At 46.1% G+C, this 26,163-nt stretch overlaps 1 protein-coding gene across 3 annotated transcripts in view; it reads left to right on the forward strand.

The window, feature by feature from the left end:
- Positions 1-26,163, forward strand: part of ARNT2 (aryl hydrocarbon receptor nuclear translocator 2) — a 204,668-nt gene that overhangs the window by 73,136 nt on the left and 105,369 nt on the right. The gene's annotated exons all lie outside the window — the stretch shown is intronic.

The raw sequence follows: 26,163 nt of genomic DNA on the forward strand, positions 1-26,163 counted from the left end.
ACATGCAATTAGTGTACATTGCCACTAGAAGTCAGTGTTGCTACTTTAGTCAGATCCACATGCTCTGTAATGAGGTTCGTGTAGCAAGCGTGGTTATTTGTGATCCTGATCATAGGCATTTATTACCCAGGCCTCAGTTACCTGGGTTATTGAAACATTTAAAAACAGTTAAATAACACAACACATGCATTCCTAAAAATCACTACACTATACAAAATCATGCAGTAAAAACCACAGGGCTTATGAGAATAAAAACGTTAGGAGTACAACGCTCAAATGCTTCATTAGTGACACAAAGAAACAAAAATAGGAGCCTAATAAAAATGGTAGCATAGCTTTATGCATGTTAAATGGTTAAAAAATAATAATAAATACTACCATAAATATGAGCCTTCGCCTTGAAAACAACATGAAGTTTGCTTGTGGAAGTGGGTCTTGCAAGAGGGTTGCAGCCTCTGTCTTATTGTGAAACGTTGGAAGGAGCATTATCTGAAATCAGAAGGAAAGTTGTGACGCCAGATATGGATGGGTGCAGCTCATAACACGCAGTGAACTGAGGTCACTCCTAGATGTTTGAGGTGTGCGTGTTTTCTGTATTCCTGTGTGGCTTGGAAGGAGCTCTGGTGGCGCAGTGGCTAAGCGCTTGGATGCTAACCGAAAGGTCAGCGGTTCAAACCCACCAGCTGCTCCATGGGAGAAAGATGTGGCAGTCTGCTTCTGTAAAGATTACAGCCTTGGAAACCCTGTGGGGCAGCTCTCCTCTGTCCTATAGGGTCACTATGAGTTGGAATTGACTTCATGGCAACGGGATGTGGCTTGGTTTAGCTGCGTGTAGTTTTCTGGATTCATTTAGTATGTCTCGCAGATGAAATCATGCCTAAGCAAATGTGCAAATTGTTCCCTAAATATCAATTGAATTAGACCAAATTTGCGTTTTCAAAAGAAGCATTCTAGCAGAAGTGACCATACCGTAAGTTTTGCGTTCCACAGTCTGACGAATATATTTGTGCTGTTTATTTGTGCAGATACATTTGTGCTGATCATTCTCCCTGACCATGTTAAGAGTTTGTGGCTGCCCACAGTGCCTAACAGTGCTTTGCATGTAATATGTGTTCAGCAGAAGTCTGATGAATAAATGGGTCAGTATTTTGCTTCTGAGCATCAAAAGCCTGAATCAGATGCTGTCAAAACCAATAAAAGTACAACTGTTTCACAGCGATAGTAGTAACTTTCTCAGTATTAGTTATCAATGATGTACTATATAAGGGAGAAAGAAAAGAGATCTAAGGTGTGAGGACCGAGTCTGTGTCGAAGTCACCTCTGTGTCTCATGTAACGTGTAACACACGACCTGGCAGCGAGATCTCCATGCATGTAAAGCAACTGTGTCAAAATAGAGGCAGAGAAAGACTTGCTCTGCTGCCCCTTCCCGGATAGAATATAGAGAACGCCGCATAGAAATCCTCAAAGAACATGCCACTTTATAAAGTTAAATACACGGGAGGAATGAGAAAGAGATAAATAAATCAACCAGAAAGTGTTGGTTTGACAGCTGAAATTACTTTCTCTGGAAAGATTTGTGTTTCCCCAGACTTCCATATCCGACCACAGGATGTGGCTTTTTGAAACCCAGTCAGGAGACACAGCTGGGGCAGATGGCAGCGGAAGTGATGGTCAAGGGTGGGTAAGGTTCAGGCCAAGGGTTTAGCTAACTGGCTCGCCAGAGTTGGGTGGACATTTCTGCCCATTTGAAGTCTTAATGTGCCTGGCAGAGTTTAAAGAGGCAGTATCAACTATATTTGGAGAGAAACGTCCTTGGAATGGGCACTGGATGGTGGCCACTGCCACCAGAGCTGATTCAATGGAGGAAGTCCTCCGAGATGCCAGTGAAGTTCCGTGACAAGTGAACCGCCAAGCCCTCTGAGTTCTTCCTCTGATCAGCTCCTTTTGTGAGGAACAAGAGAGGGCTAGAGAAGTGGGTCCTTATTCCTAGAGTGGAAGAGAGGACTGAGTCTCTCTCTGAACCAGAGAGAATGTGATGTGAGTCTTTCAGAACATGCAACATAAAAGCATGCTGATCTGGTCAGGGAGAGCTTGGAAGAGCTAACTTCAACAGGACTGCTGTTAAGACAGGGCCTCAGGATTTCACTGATACTCAGGACAGGGCCAGAGACAAGTTTCAGCACCAGCCAAAGTGTGGGTGTAATAACTTGCCACAGCCTGGCCTCAGGGATGACTTGACGTCTTTGATTTTTGGACTAGGGTCTTTCATACTCTCCTGTGTCCCCGGGCTTGTTTGGTTTCATCCCAAAAAGAGAGGACATGGTCCAGTTGGTGGGAGGTAGGGTGAGAGCCTGACAGAGTGGGAGTGCTTTAACTGGGGCCACCAGGCCCACTTGCCCCAGGGGAGTTCCCCTTTTGTGAGCCCCTCAGTCAGGAGTGAGTGGATACCCCCATCGTGAGAGTTGAGGAGTCACCTATACTGAAGGGAGGGGGGCTGGTAGGGGTCGTGTGTGTGATGTGACAGGAGGAGCAAGAAGCCTAACCACAGTGCGGCCTGTAGACACTGAGGCTGGCTTGGGGACCCCAGGGAAGCCATGCTTACACAGAGCTGCAGTAACTTGAATGGCGGTGACGATGATGTTCTTTGTCGAATTAAGTTTTTCCCTAGGTGGAGAGGTGGTGACAAAGGGTGGGCAGAAGACATATAAAGTCTCCTTGGAAGCACCATGGAATGGTGTGGACCAAAGCAGTGACTTATTTGATTTGTTTGTGAATTAAAATTGGAATTTACCAATGGCGGCAGAGACTGTGTGGAGCCCTCAACTAGCATCAGCAAGGTATGGTAGAGAGTTCTGGAAAGGGAGCTGGGAGCCCGTATGTGGTTTTCACTGTGTGATTCTTGGCAAGTTCCTTCCTCCTCAGACCCTCATTCTCTTGATCCCAGCCCAGAAAATCCTTAAGGACCCTTCCAGCTCTGAGGGAATGCTGAGTCTACCCTCTTGCCTAAAGCCCCAGTATACAATTTAACTCACCAGTCTAAGAAGTGCTGGGAGACTGGAGGAGAGGAACTGATGCAAAAATGAAATAAAACCAAGTTGCATGGCACAAAGCCATGAGCCCAAGCCCTTGCTGAGCCTCATGCCTGTGGACCCCTTGATTGCTGATTGGCAAAACCTGTAGCAATGGTCCCGGAAGCTCAGGGGCAGTGCGGAAAGTGTGTCCATTCCCTAGGACTTGAGTTGGTAATAGGTTGAAGGTGGCTACTGATGGCAGAGGGTTTAAGGTGGCTCACAGGGAGAAGAACCCCACTCTGTTCAAGGATATACTTTGACAGGTGGATAAAAGGGGTCTGCCATTTCCAACTGAGTAACTGGATGGGATGTAAACCTGGAAAAATCTCTCCACAAACAGTTTCCGGGGGTAGCTGAACTTTCATTTTGTAGGAGTGATCAGGTTGTTGAGAACTCTGGGGGTCCTAGAAGGTTCGAAGGGCTGGTCAGAGGGAGCCAGTGCCTTCCTCCTCCAGGCCTGCATGCTTATAAAAAAAGAACAGCTGTAGAACCAGACTGGGTTCAAGTGACAGAAAACCAACACAGACTGGCTTAAGTGAAAAAGGACATTTATTGGCTCAAATGACTGAAAAGGGTTAATTGACTTCACGTGCAGAAGGATCCAGGTGATCAAACGCTGCTAACAAAGCTCCGTCTTCTCAATATCCCAGCTTTGCTTTCCTTATGCAGAGTTGATTCTCGGGCAGGCTCTCCGCGTATGTGAGCAGAGGTATTCAGCTAGCAGCTCTGGGCATACATTCTACCAGCTTAGCAACACAAGCAGAAACAGGACGCCTTTCCCAGTGGCCCTAGCAAATACCTAGGCTGGCTTCTTGGTTTGGGCCACCTGCCTACCTGGCCAGTCACTGAGCCAGGGTGTTAGGTCAGCCTCACCCAAGAGTTGGGAAGAGATGATTCTCCGGAAGAAATCAGGGTGTTGTCACTAAAGGGGGGAGGAAGCGATGCCGGGCAGACAAAACAAGTCTGCACTGCCTGGCCTAGAAGGGCAAGCCTCAGTGGTTTCTGAGGGGAAAGGATCGGGTGTTCCCTGGAGAAGGGGCAGTGATACTCTCTCACTGGTAATGCTAGGGATTTGGGGTTATAGGATTCTGAGCAGAAGATGGACCAGGTAAGGATGAGGCCAGGGATCAAATTAAATGTTGTAGGGGGATGGGCTGCAGAAATAATTACGTGGATCTCTGAATGACTGAGCCCCAGCTTGCTGTGGGGAAGGAGGGGAGCCCCAGGAGTCCCACAGGCTTCAGCCTGTGACTGTAACTGGATATGCCCACAGGGTGGGGTCAGAGGGCAAGCAGAGAGCAGTAGAAGACCGCTGGGCAGGGTCCTCCACTTGAGCCTGAGTGAGTGAACTCTCCTCTGTGTCTTCCGATGGCCTTTCCCAAATCCTCCCTGTGGCTGCTGAACACTGGAAAACCTTGATCTTGGTGAGCAAAAGCTGTAGGTGCCTTTAAGTGACCTGAAATGCTGCTCTGGGTAGAAATTGTCTAGATTCCCTGACTGGGAAGTTTATGTGGAAAAGGATAACCCATGGCCTTTCAAAGACAAGGTTTATTTGGCCTATTCTCTGCAGTGCACTTCTGTGGTTCTGTTTCCTCTGGACTCTTCCTTCCTTCAGGGAACTGGGTCAGCACTTTGGTACAGTAAAGGGAAGAATTCCGCAATAGTCAGAACTGTCCAAAGGTGGAAAGGGTGCCAGCAGAGGCAGAATTGTTTTCTTTTGTCCTTTCTGCCTTTTCTTCCTTTCTGTTTCTCTCTTTCCCTCCCTTCCTTCCCTCTCTCTCTCTCCAGTCACTCCTTCATTTAATCATTTATTTATCCATTCAATAAATGCCTGTTTTGCATGACTATGGAAAGGCCATCTGGGAGGCAGCTCACCTCATGATCAGCCTCTCCTTTCCCTTTTTCTACTCCATACCCGTTTCAGTCTTCGCAAAGGACATTGGAGACCCACCCTAGGCTTCCAAAAGGCACCTTCCACTCTGTTCCTCTGTCCAGCAGCGAGGGGCCTAAATGGCTGAGCAGAGGCCTGTCCGAGCACTCTCCACCACCCCTGCCTGGCCATCACGGATGCTCTGCAGCCTCTGCAGGGATATGCAAAGGAGTCCAGGGACTGGTCCAGGCAAGAAAACTGATAACACTCCCCAGCTGTTCTGGAATGAATGAGCTCCCATATTTTAGCCATTCTAGCCCAGATTCCTGGTGATAATTTGGAGAGAGCTGAGCCAGGTTGGTCCCTGGGGGCTGGGGCCTGGAAGCCCCTGTGCATGACTCACAGGCCCCCATTAGCTGTGACAGAGCTTCCCTATCTCCCTGAGAGGCTTAGCCAAAGTCCAGAGATGCCTGGGGCCTTGGATCACAGGCTCTGGCCAGGCCGTGGTCTGGGCACAGATAGCAGCAGCTCACGATGCGGGCTCCCGGGGAGCCTGCCCAGCCAGCCAGCTAGCTCTGCAGCTCTGCTGGGATACCTTTCATCAGGCTGTGTGCCTGAGAGCATTTAAAGGTAGCGCATTCGCTTTGGAGTCTCCCTGCTTGTCTGGAGAGAGGACACCTGTGGGACCCTGGATGCTTTTTGCTTTTATTTTCTCATTCAACAGTAATAGCGAAATATTAATGGATTCTATGAATTCTCTTACATTTTTGCAGCACTTCTTAACCTACTAGAATCAGTCACCTGGGGAGATTTTGCAAATACATGTGCCCAGGATTTGGGGAGGGGCCTGGGCACTGGTGTTTTGTAAAAGCTTCCCAGGTGATGCTGATGCACGGGTAGGGCCGAGAACCCTTGATCCTTTGGACCTCATCCCAGGCCTGTGCCTGTGGAGGTGTTGGCCCCATTTCACAGATGAGGCCCATGAGGCATGAAATCATTGAGAGAATCCCAAGGTCACACAGCTCAGGCCAAACAGCTGCTACCAAGCTGAACTTGTACTCCATGCAGGTGAAGCTTGTTGAATTTGGGGGCGTCTAGATACAAAGAAAACTCGAAAGCCTCAGCATGGGCCTGTGTTCCTCGGGCCCCAGAAGTCAATCCAGGCAGGGCAGCTCAACCCAGGGCTTCGGGGACCCTGGTTCATAGAGGCAAACCAGGAATGCAACTCCATGGTGTTCAGGGCATATGAGTGGTGAATGGTGTCAGAGCTTCAAGACTAAAGTCGGACGCCACTGAGGTCACCCGGGTCCTGCATGGTCTAGTGCAGCAGTTCTCAGTGTGGTCCCTGGACCAGCTGCCGGAGCATCACCTGTGAACTCGTTAGAGATGCACATTCTCCACTCCACCCCAGACCTCTTAAGTCAGAAATTCTGAGGATCCAGTAATCTCTGTTTTTATCCACCCTCCAGGCAGTCCGGACGCATGCTCAAGTTTAATAGCCATTGATTTAGTGAAACCATCCTGGGAATTGAAATCAAGACCTGGATTGAGTCCACCTGTCTGCTTGACCTTACCAAGCTCTTTGGTCCCTGAGTTTAAATTCCCTTCTCAGCAAAATGGGGCCTGTGTAGTTTTATGCAACATCTTTCAAATACAAAATCAAAACCCGTTGCCATGTAGTCTATTCCAACTCATAGCGACCCTATAGGACAGAGTAGAACTGCTCCCTAGGATTTCCAAGGCTATAAATCTTTACAGAGGCAGACTGCCACATCTTTCTCCTGGGGAGCAGCTGATGGGTTGGAACCACCAACCTTTCAGTTAACAGCTGAGCACTTAACCACTGTGCCACTAACGTCTTTCTATATAAGTTGATGCAAATGTCTGTTTGTACTTGGAAGGTTGTGTTGTCAAGTTGATTCTGACTCATGGCAACCCATGTGTTACACAGTAGAAGTGCTTCATGGGGTTTTCTAGGTTGTAAAAAAAAAAAAAAAAAAAATTTTTTTTTTTAATCTTTATGGAAGCAGATCGCCAGCCCTTTGCTTCCACGGTGCTGATGGGTAGGTTTCAACCACCAGCCTTTTGGTTACCAGCCAAGTGCAAACTATTTGTGCCACCCAGAGATGTTACTTGGGTAGTAAACCCTGGTAAGACCTGGTAAGTGTGGTCTGTGGACCAGCAACATCTGCATCTCCTGGGAGCTTGTTAGAAATGCAGAATCCAGGCCCCACCCCAGACCTACTCCATCAGGCTCTGCACTGTAATAAGATCTCCAGGGGATTTATGTACACGTCAAAGTTTGAGAAGCCCTGAACTAAAGAACTTAGCAAGTTGGGTTGCAGCAGTTGGGGTCTGAGGCATCCTTTGGCATGAAGTGATGAGAACTGCCCCCAATGTGTTCTGTTGCCAGCTTGTGCTGCCCAGCTCTGGGGGTAACAGGGTCAGGCCTTTGAGGGGAACAGTCAGAGAAGCCATCCCTGTAGACTTGCTGGCCTCTCCTTGCTGTCCATCCCTGTAGTCTTACTGGCCTCTCCTTGCTGTCCATCCCTGTAGTCTTGCTGGCCTCTCCTTGCTGTTCAGGACACAGGGAATGTGCATGGCAGCAGAGCCACCTGCAGCAGCCCTGGACACCGCTCCATCAGCTCACAGGTCCCAGAATCTCCACAGAGGTTGGTAGGAGGTTTGCAGAGTTAGTGGGCAGCATCATGGACTGCTAAACAGAAGGAAAACGAATCGAGGGTGTTCCCACACTGTCATCCTGTGAAGACCCAGGCCAGAGCAGAAATGAACCTGAATATGCATGTTCCCACAAAGGACAGCATGCTTGTTATGCAATGAGTGTGCCTGGGAAAATAGCAGACAGTTGTCAACATCCAGTCTCAGCCCACCCAAGGCAGCTGGGCTCTCTTCGTAACACTTTGTAAGAGGGCAAGGACAAAACCATGTTGAGCTCAGCAAAGCAGTCGAATCCTTCAGTGGAAGAATGTCAGGCAGATAATTAGTCCCGCAGGGGTCCCGTGAACTATGAAATCCACCCCTGTGGTATCAGTTCTAGAAAAAGATGGTCTCTTTCCAAATGTCAGTCATGAAGGTAGCTTCATGAAAACCATACTTTGAAATGTATAACGTATTTTCTTTGGAATACCCAAACTTCATCTTTGGACGAATGCCAGCATCTGAAATCCTACATACATGCATCAGTCTGTTTCTTGCCATATTAGGTAACAGAGATAAATGTGGCAAAACAAAAAAAAAAAGTCCTGATTTTACCTTGAGTCAACTGTTAACACTGTTATTGGGTTTCTGATGTTTTGAAATCAAAATAAAGTCTTTTAGTGGCAAGCGAAGCATGTTTATTTGTCTTAGGCCCCTTGGAAATTGCCCAATTGTGTAGTAAACACTTAGGCCACCGGAAAAAGCGTTTCTAGTTGGGTTGCAGGGGTGCCTGGTAAATGCACGTGAGAGTGAAATCTGAGAGTCACAGGCTGGTTATTTTTTGTATCTTCTCAGTGACTCTCCTGCTCGAAACCACAGCCGACTTAGATCTGTTATCCCAGATGTTCCTTTGGCGCCAGTTCAGTTCTTTCTCATTGTTAAATATTTATACAACCTGCCTTGTTTTGCTTCGCTGCATACATAGCATGCTGATGCTGTTCAACTGTTTGTGTTTTTTGCTCATATTTTACGTTGAAAGATATTTCATGAATCTGGCCAGCCCGGCGGCTGGGTTCATTATCACTGTGGTGTCACAGCAGTTAAAGGAGTCAGAGCAGTGTTTTTGCACACATTGCAGACTCCGTTTGGAGGCCAGGCTCTCCTTGCATGCAGAGAGGGCACACACCAACCCATGAGTGCTAACCGCGGAGACTCAGGAGAGACAGTCGTGTGGGCATGGGGGCTTGGGAAGGAAGAGGAAGGCCTCTGAAGGGTCCCTGTACTTGGAGCCACATGGACCCGGCAACACTTACAGTTCATGGCCCTTCCACTTGACCAGCTGTGTCACATTGGGCGAATGACTTAACCTTCCTGAGCCTCAGTTTCCTCACCTGTAAATGCAGACAATAACATATCCCCTACGGAACTGCTTTGAAACACACATGAGATGGCATATGGCATAGTATTAACAATAGTGTTTGGGAATTTCATTCATTTTTAATGACTGAGGATAATGTTTAAACACTGATCTAGATCTTGCTCTGCTTCATTACTCTCCTTGCCCCTCTAAAATGTGTTTTGTAACTGTTGACAAAGGAAAATGGGTGAACATTGACCTTTATTAGTTTTGCCCATATATCAGAGGATGTCGTCCTCTCTTCCACACTGTGCTTCAGAACATCGGTCACATGTTCAGATGGAAGATAGGGTAGCTGAGAATATGTGCTGACTGCCTTTTTTCCTATTCATCCATCCAGCACGTGTTTATTGAGTACTAACTCTGTGTGAGATGTTGGGCTAAGTGTTGGGGATAGACTGGGGAATAAGACCGATGTAGCCTGGCTCTCACGGAGAAAGAGCGACATCAAACAATCACACATAATGACACACCGTCATTAGTAGTATGGAAGGAAAGTCTGTGGTGCAATGAGGACACATAATATGGACACCTGACTTGTTCTGGGCAGGTTTGGAGAAGGTTCTCATGAGTGAGCGATGCTCACTGAGATCTGATAAAAGAGCTGAAGATAACCAGTGAGGAGGTGGTAGAAGGTAGGTGCTTGTTTTCAGAGCAATAACAGGCCGCTAAACCTTTCTAACCAGAGGATTCCATGACTGCAGAGTGGAGAACGTGTTGTAGTGGGGCAGAATGACTGAAAGAAGTCCATGCTGGGAGGATGTTGGAGTTATCCAGACAAGAGATGACGCAGGGTCAGGTTAGGGTGCTGGCAGTAGAGAGAAGTAGGTAGATTTAAGAACTGTTTCGGCAGCAAGACCAACAAGGGGGTGTTGATCCACTCATTCTAGTTCTTTCTCCACCCAAATAGTGTTAAAGAGCTGGCTTGTAGGGTCTTTGGCGACCCTTTGTTTTCACTTGACACATCTCTATTAGGAGTGCATTTAACCATGGAGAGCAGGAAGCACCTCCTCAGTGGTCCCAACTTGACACATTGAATCAAACCACGAACTCCTGTCACTTCCTTTGATGGTTTGCTTTCACTGATGGATCCCATTGAACCCATCAGCCTATTTTTACAGGTCAAATTTCCTGCAATGCAGAAAGTGCTCAGTTTCCCCTGCTGGGAAGTAGGACTCCTCAGTGTTGTTAATTCTGTATAACCGTCAGTCACCCTACTCTGTGAGTCAGCAATGTCTCAATCCAAGGACTGTGGGGAGAGTGTGACTGTACTAGCCCTGCCATCTTTGCATGGTGCTGATTCAGAAGTGGGCATCAGTACAGCTGTCCTGGATCATATCAGTTCCTCTGCCTCGTTTTCCTGGCCTCTGCCTCCTCATTTCCTTCAAGTGGGACCTACTAAAGTTCACCCTTCATCCATCTGAGGTACGTTTAAGTCTGCCCAAAGGCAAGATAAAAAGCCATGCTTTCTACCCCCCACCCCCCTCCCCTCAGATCTGGTGGGGCCTGGAATTCAGTCGCCCATCCAAACCTGGGCAAGCAGTTTAATCCCTCGGGCATGTCCCTTGCCATCATTCTCCCTGCCTGTGGTACTGGCTCCAGCCCTAAGCCTGGACTTCTGCCTCTCATCACCTGCCTGTGTTCTGACTTAATTCATCATCTGGTGCCTGCCTCCCCACTGACTTGGACCAGAACTGCCACTTTGAGCTGTCAGCACAGACAGAAGCAGAGCCAGACACAGTCCAGAGCCTGAGTGCCAGGGCGACTCCCGTGAGAGCTGTGAAAGGTGGCCACAGCAAGGGACAAGTTCAGATGGTGTAAGTGAAGGGTGCTGGTCAGGAGCTGAAGCAAGAGAGAGAGAAGTGTGAGGCCAGGAGGCATGCACACCTGAGAGGGGACAGAAGTTGGGCCCCCAACTCAGGACGTATTCTGCTGTGGCAGGAACCTAGTCCTCTCAGACTGTCTCTGCCCATCTGCAGGGTACAGAATCTATTGCCAGAGGTAGGACTTAGATGGTTGGCACTCAGCCACTGTGCAGACTTTCTGAGGCTTCTTTGTAGCTGGTCCCTAAAGCCAAGCCAGGGCATCCCATCCCCACCCCAATCCCAAGTCCCTCTCTTTTCTTTCCCTCCTGCCCGATGTCTGAGGGTTTAGCATGTTTTGTCCAGAGTAATAACTTTTGAGGGAAGGGCTCATGCTAGAACTGAAGAGTACCCAGGCTTTGCAAGGCTCAAAGAGGAGACTTGCCCAGTAATGTCAGTGAATGACAGGGTTTTCCATTCATTCACAGAGTATCCCTCTGCCAGAGAAGTGATCAGCCACACCCAGCTACCCAACAAGGGGCTTACTGGGAGCAGGGAAGCAGGGAGGCAGCCCAGGACACAAGTAAAACTTACCAATGTGATACAAGTGAAACTCACCACTCTGAGTTCATTTCATTTATACACAACCCACTGGATTCTGTCCTTTGGCACTAGAGAACCATCCTCTCCCCATCAAATGAGATTTGTAGTTAAGTATGGAGAATCCTCCAGACCCTGCTTGAGCCATGCTGTCTGCTTCCTGCTTCAGACCGCAGAAAGTGAAGTGGTTTCTAGGGTCCTGAGGGAGATGAGAAGGCAGGGGTTATGGAAAACATCAGACCTGGACATTACTTTGGACATCTTCCTGTTTACAAGGCACACTCCAACCCATCATCGAATTTTAATTTCATAAGCAGGGAATATGTTACCCTTATTCTGCAGGTGAGGAAACTGAGGCTCATATAGTGAAACAATTTGCTCAAGGTTGCCTGGCTAGGAAGTAAAATTTTTAAACTCACCCTGCAGACTCCTGACTCCTGACCTTATGCTGCTTCATCAATCTTAGCCAGGTTAGAGAGGAGCGGGGAGGGGTACTGCTGCAAAGTCCAGGCGGAGAAGTAGTCTTTCCTCTCCCCAGCGAGAGCAGGCTGCCTCTGTCCTGGGTAAAAGGGCAGAGATTAAAGTTCTCTTAAATGGGTCAATGTACATATCTTCCATCCCGTAATAAATCTATGTGAATTAGACTGGAGAACTCTGAATCTTGCCTTAAATTCACACAGATTTAACCATATTAAAGACCCATTTGTGTCTTCCTTTGTAATGCCAAGAATCACCTCCTAAAGATCTGTTCTCTTCATTCTCGTGTCATGGCTTTTGATAGAAGGAATATCCGAGGAGCAGCTGGAAAACATTTATTACAGCTTTGTAAGTAAGCTTTAAAAGTCTCCAGCCCTCAAACTGGTAGTTCTCAACCTCAAGGCACACCAGAATCCCACTGGATTTTTTAAAAAATCCTCATGCTGGGGCTCTACCCTGTTCTCTGAATCTGCTTTCTGTGGTGAAGCCCAGGCACCTGTATTTTCAAAAAGCAACTCCCGTGATTTAAGTGTGAACCAGAGATTGAAAACCAGTAGTCCCAATCCACTCCCTCCAAAAAGAAACATACAGACACACACACACAAAATAAAATAATACAACCCAAACCTATTCTACATGTAGGAGAGAAATTGCAACAAAATAAAATAGAAAAAAGAAACTTTTTTATTTGCCATCACCAACAAACAAAATGTTAAAAATGTAATCAGTTAGCAACACAATTGAAAAATGAGCAGTACCAGCATTTTAAATGCTCTAGAGCCTTGACTTCTTAATGAAGTGTCTTTTATCCTAGCTTTGATACGCAAGAAGTAACTAGACAAGGAACTTTTTTCCATGTATAAAAGGAAACTCTTAACAAAAATAACCTAGAAGTAGGATTGTTTTTAGGCACATAAAACTGTTTCACGTTCCTTTAGGATGTTTAAAAAGACGAATCATTGCTTCCTGCTGGTATGATTTAGGTTTCAGTAATATTCTCACTTGATGGTCATATTTTGTAATGCTTTGGTTAAAAATAGCTCGATTGCAAAAACTCCAGCATGATCAAGAAAATTAAAATAGTTTCCTTTCGCTTCACTAAAAAACGAAAAAGAGAGACACGTTTCCCTCTGAAATGTTATGACTCACGCCAAATGGTTAAATAAAAATGCACTTATGACACTAATCTTTCCTGTTTATTACTTTTTCAGTAGAAGCTAATTTGAGGAAAACATCTGCATTCAGTTTTCCCTTTATTTTTATACATTCTTTTCTTGAACTCTAACGCAAAGCCTCCCTTGCTGGTGGTTTATTCAGGCAGTTATCCGATGGATGGGTTTCAGTATTCCACTTTTGGGTGTTGACATGAATTACTCTCCGATGAGCTATTTACAATGTCTTTAACCTTGAGCTGAGTGCACGTATTCTGAGGACTGAGAGTCACAAGAACTCATAGGTCACACAGCCCAACTCTTCTCTCAGTCATACATTTCCCTCCATACATCCTGTAAAGTAGGCATGTGGCTTCTTGTGTATCTGTGGTGGCTGAGCTGGTCACCTCACAGGTAGCCCTTTCTACTTTGGAACAATGTGTAATTATACTGAGCTTGAAACCCTACCCCCACCCCACATCTGCCACTTGTAATTCCTGCCACTGTTTGAAACAGCACAGGTCACATTCTTCGGTAGGACTAGGAGTCTGTACACATGGACTGCAAGGCCATTGTGCTAAGGGCATGGACTTTGGAGACAGATTCTGCCAAGCGTTTTAGTCCTAGTTCCATCCATGACCAGCTGGGTGATCTTGAACAAGGTTCAGAGTCTCTCTGAGCCATCATTTCCTCATAGGGTTGGTGCCTAGGACAGTGCCTGACACATACTAGGTGGGTGCCAGTAAATGTTGGTTCCGCCACCTGACTGTTGATTTGTCATACTGGGTGGCTCGCATGTTGCTGTGATGCTGGAAGCTCTACCACCGGTATTTCAAATACCGGCAGGGTCACGCATGGTAGACAGGTTTCAGTGGTTTCCAGACTAAGACTAGGAAGAAAGGCCTGGCAATCTATTTCCAAAAACTAGCCAATGAAAATCCTACAGGTTACAGAATACTATCTGAGACTTTCACTTGCGTACTTACTTTGGATGTGTCATCAGGAGGGACCGACCGCTGGAGAAGGACATCATGTTTGGTAAAGTGGAAGACCAGTGAAGGCAAGGGAAACCCTCAATGAGAGGGACTGATATAATGGCTGCAACAGTGGACTCAACACAAACCAAAGATCATGAACGTGGATCAGGACCAGGCAACATATCATTATGTAACACGTGGAGTCACCATGAGTCAGAGCCAACTCAGCAGCAGCTAACACCACCACCAAAATGTTGGTTGCCGCTTTTTCCCTACTATAGACAGCTTTTGGTTGAGTTCTGTAGACATGGAACCTGGGTGGGGATTTGTGCACACGTTTATGGAGAGAGCTGGTGAGGGAGAAGCAAGATAGGTCAGAGAAGCAACCAGGCAAAGATGTGGTTCAGGAGAGGTCTAGCCTCAGCCTGATCCCACAGGGAGCTCTCGAGCATAAATTGCACCACAGAGCTTGTCCCACCTGGAAGCAAAGGAGTGGGCTTTTGTAACGCCCAGTCAGTCAATGGCCATGGGCCTTGAGGGATGGGTGTAACTGGACTGGTAGATATAATAATCCCTGGCATCTTCAGGCAAGGCACCCTCAAGGAGGTTTCGAGAGCAATCCTTTGGAAAAGGTGCATGTGTGAGCCATTATCTGAAGCACCCTCAGCAGCCGGGGGAGGGATCCACCAGCCAAACTGGGATTCAGGAGATCTGGGTAAGATACCAGCCATGTCTACTGCAGCCTTCCAAGTAAGGAAGCCCCTGGGTGGAGTGATGACTCTCAGGCTTCCCCACAGGAGCAGCTGAGGTTTGTCCAAGACAACCTGTCAAAAAAACTTTAGAGCCACAGGGCCAGAGCCATGTTGATATGGACCCCACTGCTCACTTCTCTTCTTCCCAGGGCTTCTCTGGGGCTTAGCCAACAAGTCTTCGGGATGGAGGGGAGACCTCTATATGAGGCAAATTGCATGTCTTTGTTTAATGAATCAAATATCTATCCAGGAAATATTGAGTGTCCAACACTGTGCTAGATACTGAAAAGAAAGCAGGGAATGCAAAAAACATGGTCACCACCCATTAAGGGGCTTCCAGTCTTCTTATGGGGAAATGGCAGATGAATGGTCATACAGTGAACATAGAATTAAAACTGTGATGTGTTCTCAGGGAAAGGAACAGGAGGCTATAAAAACAGTAACAACGACAACAAAAAACATTGCTGTCAAGTCAGTTCCAACTCATAGCCACCCTATAGGCCAGAGTAGAACGGTCTTATAGGGTTTCCAAGGAGCGACTGGTGGATTTGGACTGCCGACCTTTTGATTAGCAGCTGAACACTTAACCACTGTGCCACCAGGGCTCCAAAAACAGTGACAGGGGTCTAATTCACATGTTGGAGGTGGTGGGGAGAGTGGGACAGGGAAATACTTGTTTTTATGTATTGATCTTGTATCCTGCAGTCTTGGCAAACACACTTATTAGTTCTAGCGTCTTTTGTATAAACTCCATCAGATTTTCCACATATAAGATCATCTTCAAATAAAGCCAGTTTTTCTTCTTCCTTTCCTGTTTACTTTTTTGCCTTGTTGCACTGGTTAGAATCTCCATTATATGTAGACTATAACCAGAAATACCTTTTTTTCAATGGCAACTATACATGTGGACCTTGCCAGATGGAAAACGCTTCTACGTCTATGGAAAGATAATGGAGAAGCTACAATATCATCAGTGAGAACAAGGCCAGGGGCCACCTGTGGAACAGACCATCCATTACTCATATACAAGTTCAAGATGAAGCTGAAGAAAATTAAAACAAGTCCAAAAAAGCCAAAGTATGACCTTGAGTATGTGCCACCTGAGTTTAGAGACCATCTCAAGAATAGATTTGACACATTGAAAACTAATGACTGAAGGCCAGCGACTTGTGGGATGACTTCAGGGACATCATACATGAAGAAAGCAAAAGGTCATTAAAAAGAGAAAAGAAAGAAAAGACCAAAATGGATGTCAGAAGAGACCCTGAGACTTGTTCTTGAATGTAGAGTAGCTAAAGCGAATGGAAGAAGTGATGAAGTAAAAGAGCTTAACAGAAGATTCCAAAGGTCGACTTGAGAAGACAGAGTAAAGTATGATAATGAAATGTGCAAAGACCTGGAGTTAGAAAACCAAAAAGGAAAAACATGCTTGGCATTTCTCGAGCTGAAAGAACTGAAGAAAAAATTCAAACCTCAAGTTGCAATTTTGGAGGATTCTGTGGGCAAAATATTTCTGTGGGCAAAATATTGAACAGCACAGGAAGCATCAAAAAAAAGATGGAATGAATACACAGAGTCACAGAATCAAAAAGAATTGGTCTATGTTCAGCCATTTCAGGAGGTAGCATAAGATCAAGAACCGATGGTACTGAAGGAAGAAATCTAAGCATTGAAGGCATTAGGGAAAAACAAGGCTCCAAGAATTGACAGAGTTATCAATTGAGATGTTTTAACAAATAGATGCAACACTGGAAGTGCTCACTTGTCTATGCCAAGAAATTTGGGAGACAGCTTCCTGGCTGTTACAGATTGAATCATGTTCCCCCAGAATATGTGTTATAAATCCTAACCTCTGTCTGTGGTTACAATTCCATTTGTGAATGGGTTGTGTTATGTTAATGAGGCAGGATTCAAAAAAAAAAAAAAAACCCAAGCCCTTTGCCATTGAATCGATTCTGGCTCATAGTGACCCTACAGAACAGAGTAGAACTACCCCATAGGGTTTCCAAGGAGTGTCTGGTGAATTCGAACTGATGACCTTTTGGTTAGCAGCCAAGCTCTTAACCAGTGCACCACCAGGGCTCCATTAGGCAAGATTAGGTTATGTCAGTGAGGATTACATTAGGTTAATGAGACAGGATTAGGGTGTATCTTGGGTCAATCTCTTTTGAGATATAAAAGATTAGGTTAGGTTATGTCAATGAGGATTACATTAGGTTAATGAGACAGGATCAAGATTAGGTTATGTCAATGAGGATTACATTAGGTTAATGAGACAGGATTAGGGTGTATCTTGGGTCAATCTCTTTTGAGATATAAAAGAGATTAAACAAGCAAGTGAGAGAAGCAGAGATGGGAGATGAAAGATGCCAAGCCACATGAAGATTGCCCAGGAGCAGGAGCTCAGAAGAGACAAGGACCTTCGCATGGAGACAACGGAGTGTGAAAGCCTTTCCCTAGAGCCAGTACCCTGACTTTGGACTTGTAACCTCCTAAACTGTGAGAAAATAATTTCTGTTTGTTAAAGCCATCCATTTGTGGTATTTCTATCGTAGCAGCCATTTCAGGAGGTAGCATAAGATCAAGAACCGATGGTACTGAAGGAAGAAATCCCAAGATACTAGCCAGCTGACTAGAAGAGATCCATATGGGCCCGTTCCAAAGAAAGGTGATACAACAAAATATGGAAATTATTGAACAAAATCATTAATATCGAAAGATATGTGCCTGTGTATTATTGTCTATGCAAAGGCATTCGACCGTGTGGATCATAACAAATTATGGATAACATCACAAAGAAAGGGAATTTCAGAACTCTTAATTGTGTTTGTGCAGAACCTGTACATAGGCCAAGAGGCACTTGTAAAAATAGAACAAGGGTATATTGTTTGATTTAAAATCAGAAAAGGTGTGCATCAGGGTGTATATCCTTTTATCTCATCTTATTCAGACTGTATGCTGAGCAAATAATCCGAGAAGCTGGACTATGTGAAGAAGAAAGCGGAATCAGTTTTGGAGGAAGACTCATTAACAACCTGCAATATCCGGATGACACGACCTTGCTTGCAGAATGCGAAGAGGACTTGAAGCATTTACTGATGAAGATCAAAGACTACATCCTTCAGTATGTATTACACCTCAATGTAAAGAAAACAAAAATTCTTACAACTGGACCAATAAGCAACACCATGATAAATGGAGAAACGATTGATGTTGTCAAGAATTTCGTTTTACTTGGATGCACCATCAATGCCCATGGAAGCAGCAGTTAAGAAATCAAAGGATGTACTGCATTGGGCCAGTCTGCTGCAAAGGCCCTTTTTAAAGTGTTGAAAAACAAAGATGTCACTTTGAGGACTAAGGTGTGCCTCATCCAAGCTATGGTATTTTCAGTTGCCTCATGTGCATGTGAAAGCTGGACAATGAATAAGGAAAACTCAAGAAGGATTGATGACTTTGAATTATGGTGTTGCTGAAGAATATTTAATTTACCATGGACTGCTAGAAAAATGAACAAACCTGTCTTGGAAAAAGTGCAGCCAGAATGTACCTTAGAAGCAAGGATAACGAGTTTCACATCCTTTGGACATGCTTTCAGGAGGGACTAGTCCCTGGAGAAGGACATCATGCTTGGCAAAGAAGAGGGTCAGGGAAAAAGAGGAAGACCCTGAACAAGATGGAATGACACAGTGACTGCAACAATGGACTCAAACAAAGCAATGATTGTGAGGATGGCACAGGACCGGACAGTGTTCCGTTTTGTGGTACATGAGATCACTATGAGTATAATAATGTAGTATATAACATAGAAAAGAAGTGATGAGTGCAGACATCTTTGTCTTTTTCCTAATCATACGAAGAATCCAGTCTTTTACCATTAAGTATGATATTAGCTGGCATCCCTCCTTGGATCTCTATGGGGCAGTTCTACTCTGTCCTGTAGGGTCGCTATGAGTCGGAATCAACTCGGCGGCACTGGGTTTTTATTTCTGGGTCCCTGGGTTGTCCAAATGATGAATACACTTGGCTGCTAACTGAAAGGTTGGAAGTTTAGTGATCTATTTCTGAGAAAATCAGCCATTGAAAACCTCACGGAGCACAGTTCTGCTCTGATACATATGTGGCCGCCATGAGTTGGAATTGAGTTGATGTCAACTGGTTTTTACTAAGTTAGGATCCTTTTCAGTGATCTACTTAATGCCTCGTGAGCTCTGAGGCTTTTCTGTCTGACTGTTGAGAACTGGCATCATCCCCAACCCCATGTGAGTTCTGGATATTGTTCTCTCTAATCCTTTGTGTTGGTTGTTTTCTTGACCTAGCATAATTTCCTCACATACCGGCACCAAGTAGAACTCTGGAGGATATTCATGGGGGCCCCCTCTGCAGATCTCCAGAGTTCTTTCTCTGAGCACCTCTCTCCTCTGATACTCTGTCCTATGAACTCTAGCTATGTTAGTCCCTCTGAACTTCTCATTCTCTGACGATTAAGATTGTGTGTCAGTTTGGCTGGGCCATGATTCTCAATGATTTGGCAGTTATGTAATGATGTAGTTAGGTGGTTATGTAATGATGTAGTTACCCTCCATTTTGTGATATAATGTAATCATCTCCATGATGTGATTTTAAGTGATCATCCAATCAGTTGTAAGGAGAGTTGCCTCAGGTGCATGGCCTGCATCCAGTATATATGGATGTTCTGGCAAAGGTCGCTAGCTTTTGCTTGCCCTGGATTCTGCATCCTGCTCATCATCATCTGATCTCCAGTTCTTGGGACTTGAGCCAGCGGCCTGCCGTATTACCTGCCAATCTTGGATTCATCAGCCGTTGCAGCTGTGTGACTCAGGAGAAGCCTACAGCCTGATGCCTAACCCACAGACTTGGGACTTGCCAGCCTCTATCACATGGGCCATTTCCTTGAGATAAATCAATTTCTTTCTCTCTCTCTTTATATATATATATATATATATATATATATATATACACATCCAAAAAACCAAACCAAACCCAGTGCCGTCAAGTTGATTCCAACTCATAGCGACCCTATAGGAAAGAGTAGAACTGCCACATTGAGTTTCCAAGGAGCGCGTGGTGGATTCGAACTGCCAACCCTTTGGTTAGCAGCTGTAGCACTTAACCACTACACCATCAGGGTTTATATATTTATATATATTTGGGTATATGTATATATATATAGTAGGGTGATCCTTGTTGTTTCCCATGTCTCGGGAATTACTCTCCTTCATTGCCTGATGTCCAGTGCCTTGAGTACTATTGTTCTATATAATTTACCTGGTGTTTGATTGTTTCAGAAGAGAAGGTAAAATCTGTACCCTGTTACTCTATCTTCATTGGAAGTAGACGTCCTTCTAATCTTTTAATGCTTCTCCTTTTGTCTCCTCTGTCAGTCTCTTCTGCAACTCCTGTGATAAATCTCCTGACTCTGTTCTCAAGGAATGTTACCCCTTTGCTTATCACATTCACATCCTTTTTCTTTCTTGTGACTTCTGGGAGAATATCTTGAACGTTTCTTCTAGTTCATTGAGTTCAGCAGTATCACTATTTGCTGCCTACATTTGGGTTTTCAATTATGAAATCATGCTTTCCATCTAAAAGCAGCCTTGCTGGCTCTCAGGTTATTTTCTTTATGTATGAAAGATCTTCTCAAATCTTGCTGAGATTTAGTATTTGAAAATATCATCTTTTTGGAGTCTGTTCCATGGAATGGTATTTGTTCTAATTTTTCAGGTCAGTTCCTTTCTCTTTAAATACTGAGTCATCTCACGCGTTAAGCTATGTTCCCCACCCTCTTTTAATTCATCTTATATTTCTAACTTTTATTAAGACTTAAAATGGTTTCTGTCAGTGATTATGCCCCAACATAACCAGTGTATTTTTTTGGAGGTGGGGAGGGATTTAATTTTTCTAGATTGGGGGTCCGGATGTCTGGGTGGACCCAGGGGGGAGCTGCAGCCAGAGGCAGCTGTGTGCATGGACCATGGCAGCCAGAAGTTAGCAGGGCGTTGCCTGCGCACTGACTGGAACGCAGTCCTGGGAGCCGCCCACAGCAGCCTCACCTCCTCTATACCTGGCAGGTTGACTGCTTCAGTCAAGGGGATGTGAGAGCTCTGCCCCGACCTTCCTCTGTTGAGACCCTGGCCCACTTCTCCTCTGCTTCCTGACTCCCTGTTTGCTCTCTTCTACTTGGGTTTTGGAAGCGTCTGTTGGGGATCCCTGTCATTTCCTTGCCAAGCAGACCGTTCCTTTGTATTTGTTGAACATGGGGCTGCTCATACTTGTTTCCATCCATCCCACCTGCGCTGTTTCTTGCAGAAGTTTCTCTACATCTCTGATCTATTGGAGTCCCTGAGTGGTTCAGACTCTTAGTGCTCTCAGCTGCTAGCTGAAAGGCTGGAGGTTCGAATCCACCAAGAGGTGTCTCAGAAAAATAAGCCACCTGGTGATCCCTTTAGAAAAATAAGCCATTGAAGACCCTGTGGAGTATGGTTCTACTGTGACACACGTGGGGCCCCCATGAGTCGCGATCAGCTCCACATCAACTTGTTCCACTGTTTTTCTGCTGGGATGCAGATTTTTCCTGCTATTTTTCTTTTTTTTTTTTTTTTTATCATTTCATTAGCAACTTAAGAAGGAGGGAGACACGGGCCGAAAGTGCCTTCTTGAACTCTGTGTCAGCCTGGCCTCTTTCCATATCTCAAGCTGCCTTTTTCTTACAGCCAAAGAGGGGGAAAGGGGTTAATCATTTACTGTTAAAATTAAAACCCTCAGGCTTGCATTTCTGGCATTTTTGTAGCATGATACCCCAAGAGGAATGTGTGTCTTTAAATCGCACTCCAGCGTACTCTAAACTGGACGAAGAATTTGGACTTTTGTCTACAGATTAAATAGCAGAAGAGGTGCCGGCCGCAGGGGGACTGTGGGGTGATGACTGTACAATGAATAGCAGAGCAGCAGGCTGCAGCATGTCGCTCTCCTGTGATTCCACGTCATGTTTGGAATGTGAATGCCGGGGAAAGTTCTGAAGTACTGGGCTTTTCAGAGAGCTTGGAGAGCCCCGTGGTCAAAGGTGGTAGAAGTGGCGTGGCCTGTCCCCATGTTGGAGTTCTCTGCCCTTTGGTGCAGCTTCACTCCGAAATGTCCCAGTCTCTGTCTTTCCATTGTGCATGATGTGATTGTCTCACTGATGCTCCCTGCAGATTTTTGCTCACTCCCTTAGCCATCCTGCTGCCTGCTCCCTGTCTAGTTAGCGTCTCATTAGCACCTTCCCCAGATGGCAGGGAGGGGAGCGGGGAGGAATGACACTCCAGCCAGGCTGCATGGCAGAGAGGCTTGAGTAGAGTGTCTGCAGGCCCTGTTAGTCACAGTGCCCAGTCTCTTTTCACAAGTCCTGGTCAGGGCCCTCACAAGCCCTTTTGTTTCTTTTGTTATTCCATGGCCAAAGACTGGAGTCCTAACCCAGCTACCATCTTCCTTGGTCAGAAAAGAAAGAGGGCTTGAGAGTGGGGGATGGTTCCCAGCAAGCTTATCCCCACTCCCTGAAAATAATACCGGCCAGCCAGGAGCACCGTTCTGCTCAATGAGCATCCCCGTCATTGCCGTCCTGTTGCTACTTCCCAGCATGCTTTGTGCATCAGACTGGCACTCTCCCAGGTAGCTAAGACACCCCACTCCCTAGGGTGTCTCTGTGTGCCTGAGTATCAGATATGGGCAGCATTGGATATTGATGTTGCTCTTACAAGTTTTTGCTTCTGAAATCTAAATTATTGATATTACTGTATTTAAAATGTAAATCATGCGGATTTCCCCAGCCGGCCTGGGAAGGTAGAAGTTGTGTTTTTACAACATGATTGACCTTTGCAAAGTGTACTCAATATTTATTCCCTACAACACCATGGGGATCAAGGGATAGACGGGTCTGTCAGAAGCACATTTCCTAAGCAGCTGGAGTTTATGGCTTTCCTGCCTCCACGTGAGAGACCTCGGAACAGCCCTGAAGGCTTGAATCCTCTGCTTGCTTCTGCTGGTGCCTTCCTGGGCATGTGGACCCTCTGGGGGCCTAGGGAGGCCCCCTTCCAGCCTACCTCCCACCTCTCTCCCACCCAGCACCAACCAATCAGGACTCTGCCCCATCCTCAGACCCCATCCCTCTGCTTCCCCAGCGCAAGGTCCTGATCCCTTGTCCTGGGGCACCTTTCCCCTCCAGCTCTACCTCTGCACCCCCCAGAGCTCCCTTAACTCCTCCTCTTGCAGAGAGGGTTCAGATACCCCCTTTGCTCTCTGACCACAAACTCTTCCTCTGCTCTGGGCTACATTTGTCCTTTTTCCAGGCCTCTCCTGAGTTGGTTTTATAGTTAGGTGGGAACAATGTCTTGTTCTCCCCAGACTCTCAGCCACTTGGGTGCCGTACTTGCACTTCACACTTTCTGTTAGGTGGGGTCGGTTAATAGGTCCCTGCTCCCCACCCAGCCTCTAGAGACTCTATGCACCCTTCTTTAATTTTTTTATTGTGATGAAAACACACACAACATGACATATACCAGGTCAACAATTTCTACATGTATACCTCAGTGACATTGCTTAACAGTCTTCATGTTAGAGGTACTCTTTTTTGACAATCTTAGAAAAGTCTGTTGCTCTAAGGCAGACTCCCGTCCTGGGAGTGGCCGGTCTGTCCTTTCTAGTCCATTCCTGTCTGAATTCACCATATCCCAGTGCCCCTTCCTCCCCTCCCAGCCTGAGCTGTGATCATCATGTGTTATATGGGAGATTACCGCCTAGCATATGGTCCGGGTGGGTGGAGTTTAACACGACCTCCAGATGGAGCTGAGTAAGGAAGCTTCACTCTGCTGCTGCTGTTAAACCATGCACCCTTTCTTATGAAAGCCCTTCCAGACTCAAATGCCAGTGTCCCCAGTGGATTAAATCATTCCGAACTGGTCGGTGTACACACATAGCCTGCCATTCGTTGGGAGTCAGCAACTTTCCCTGCCCGGATAACCATATAGAACCAGAAAAGAGGAGATGTGTTAGTTATTTGGTTCAGGTTATTAGGAGAGGGTCTGTGTTTACCACCTCCTGGTTGTTGAAAAGACACCAGGAGCTTGGCTTCTAGCAGTTGCTCAGCATTTCTACTGCAAAGGAAAATGCCATATTGCTATATTAGGCTCAAGGTTGGGTAGGGGGTACTTCAGAGAGAGGCCATAGTCCTAAATCTTGAAGGATCCTTTAGAAAATAGAGGTAAGAGAGACACATGAAGCATGCATGGAGTTGTAATTCAACCACCACACAGTCATGAGAGCTTAGCCTTTACAGAAGTGGCCATGATTTAGGTCAGAGCTATGAACAGCCACTGTGTGCAAGGCATCCTCCCAAATTATAGACTCAAACCCATTCCACTCATTCTCCTAGGAATGGGTGGGAGAGGTTAGAACAATTGCAAGGCCTCTACTAAATCAGAAGAATAAGCCGAAAAGCAACACACAACCCAAAAGAATTGTTTTCCCAGTCTGAGTTTCTGATCCTTAAACTACCACGATGTGGCCACACTCCTTTACAGATTGCTGACCTCCTTTCCTCTAAATGCCCATCCACTTCTGTTTGGTGGGCACAATCTTATCTTCAGCTGTGGAGAGTGGCCTCCCAGCTTCCAGGAAGAGTTGCCACTGGGAAGACTAAAGACTTGGCAGCCAGGCAGCCTGCTCCCCTTCCCAGCCGAAAGACCAATCTCAGGTGCATCATTTAGAGTCTCTGGGCTTCAGCTGGAAACCCTGGTGGTCTAGTGGTCAAGTGCTACAGCTGCTAACCAAAGGGTCGGCAGTTTGAACCCACCAGGCCCTGCTTGGAAACTCTGTGGGGTAGTTCTACTCTGTCCTATAGGGTCGCTATGAGTCGGAATTGACTCGACTGCAGCAGGTGGGCTGGGCTTCAGTTTCCTCATGGGAACAATACACCGTTCAGGGGTTACCAAGGAGGTGGCATGGTTGAGAGTGCCTGTCCAGTGGCTGGCGATGAGGGGGCACAGTGTCCATGGAGAATTTGAAAGCAGTAATAAAACCTACTAAAAAGTTAGCTTTTCATTATCTCCATGCACAGTTCCTGGCCATGTTGTTGTGTTAGGTGCTGTTGAGTTGATTCCAGCTCACGGTGACCCCATGTGACAGAGTAGAATTGCCCCATAGGGTTTTCTTGGCTGTAATCTTTATGCGAGCAGATCACCCCATCTTTCTACCTCAGAGCTGCTGGGTGAGTTGGAACCACCCGCCTTTCAGTTAACAGCCCAGCGATTAACCATTGCACCAACATGGCTCCATGTTCTTGGCAATATCAGTAGTAAAATACTTCTCCCCCTAGGACTAATGGCTCTCACTGTCCCTCCCCCACCCCACGTTCTTACACCGTGTGGCCCACTTCCTAGGGTTGGTATGTAGATACAATATGTAAAATGCTCCACAGTACCTGGCCCTTAGTAAAATGCTCACTAAGTAAAAAGTTCGTTTCCTTGGCCTTCCCCTTCCTTTCAAAGGCCAGAGACCATTGATTTAGTCTCAGTCACTGGTTGTAAGTGAAGAAAGCTAAAATTGAACTAGTTTAGGCATAACAGGGGAATTTATTGGCATGAAAAACTTGAACACCACAAGGGTGTTCTTTCACTGTTCTGTGTTTTCACTTCTTTCTATATTCAGTTTCGTTCTCTTAGACCCAATTCTCCATTGCTGCTCAGATTCCTGTAGATAATAAAGGAAGAAAAGATGGAAGAAGACACTGTTTGCCTGCAGAGGACTCTCATTGGCCTGGTTGGATCATGTCTTCTATGGGCTGATCACAATGGACAGGGTAGAGGATGAGGTACTATAATTGGCCCAACTTGTGTCAGGTAGCCACCCTCAACTAATCACTGTGGCCAGAGAGATGGGAAATTGTGTAAGAGGACAGCTCCTTTCTGACTTACCTAATAAAGGAAGAGCATGGAGCTGCTTCTCAAAAAGGCATCGTAGTGGGGAAAGTGCTGGGTGGTTAGAGTAGTAGATGTCCCTATACAACCCTGCTGCCAGACCCAGCCAGAGCCATTTGGAAAGAAAATGCTTTGGCTACAATTCCTGATGAGTCCTTGGTGGTACAAACAGTTAATGCACTCTGCTGCTAGCCAGACGGTTGGAGGTTCGAGTCCACCCAGAGGCACCTCAGAAGAAAGGCCTAAAGGCCTAGTGGTCTACTTCCAAAAAATCAGCCACCAAAAACTCTGTGGAGCACAGTTCTACTCCGACACACATGGGGTCACCATGAATTGGAGTCAACTCAACAGTAACTGGTTTATAACTCGTGAATTGGTGTACTTACACCCTTAGCCATTTCCAGACACCTGCCAAG

Source organism: Elephas maximus, chromosome 13, assembly GCF_024166365.1.
Source record: "Elephas maximus indicus isolate mEleMax1 chromosome 13, mEleMax1 primary haplotype, whole genome shotgun sequence".
In the NCBI taxonomy this organism is placed as follows: domain Eukaryota; kingdom Metazoa; phylum Chordata; class Mammalia; order Proboscidea; family Elephantidae; genus Elephas; species Elephas maximus.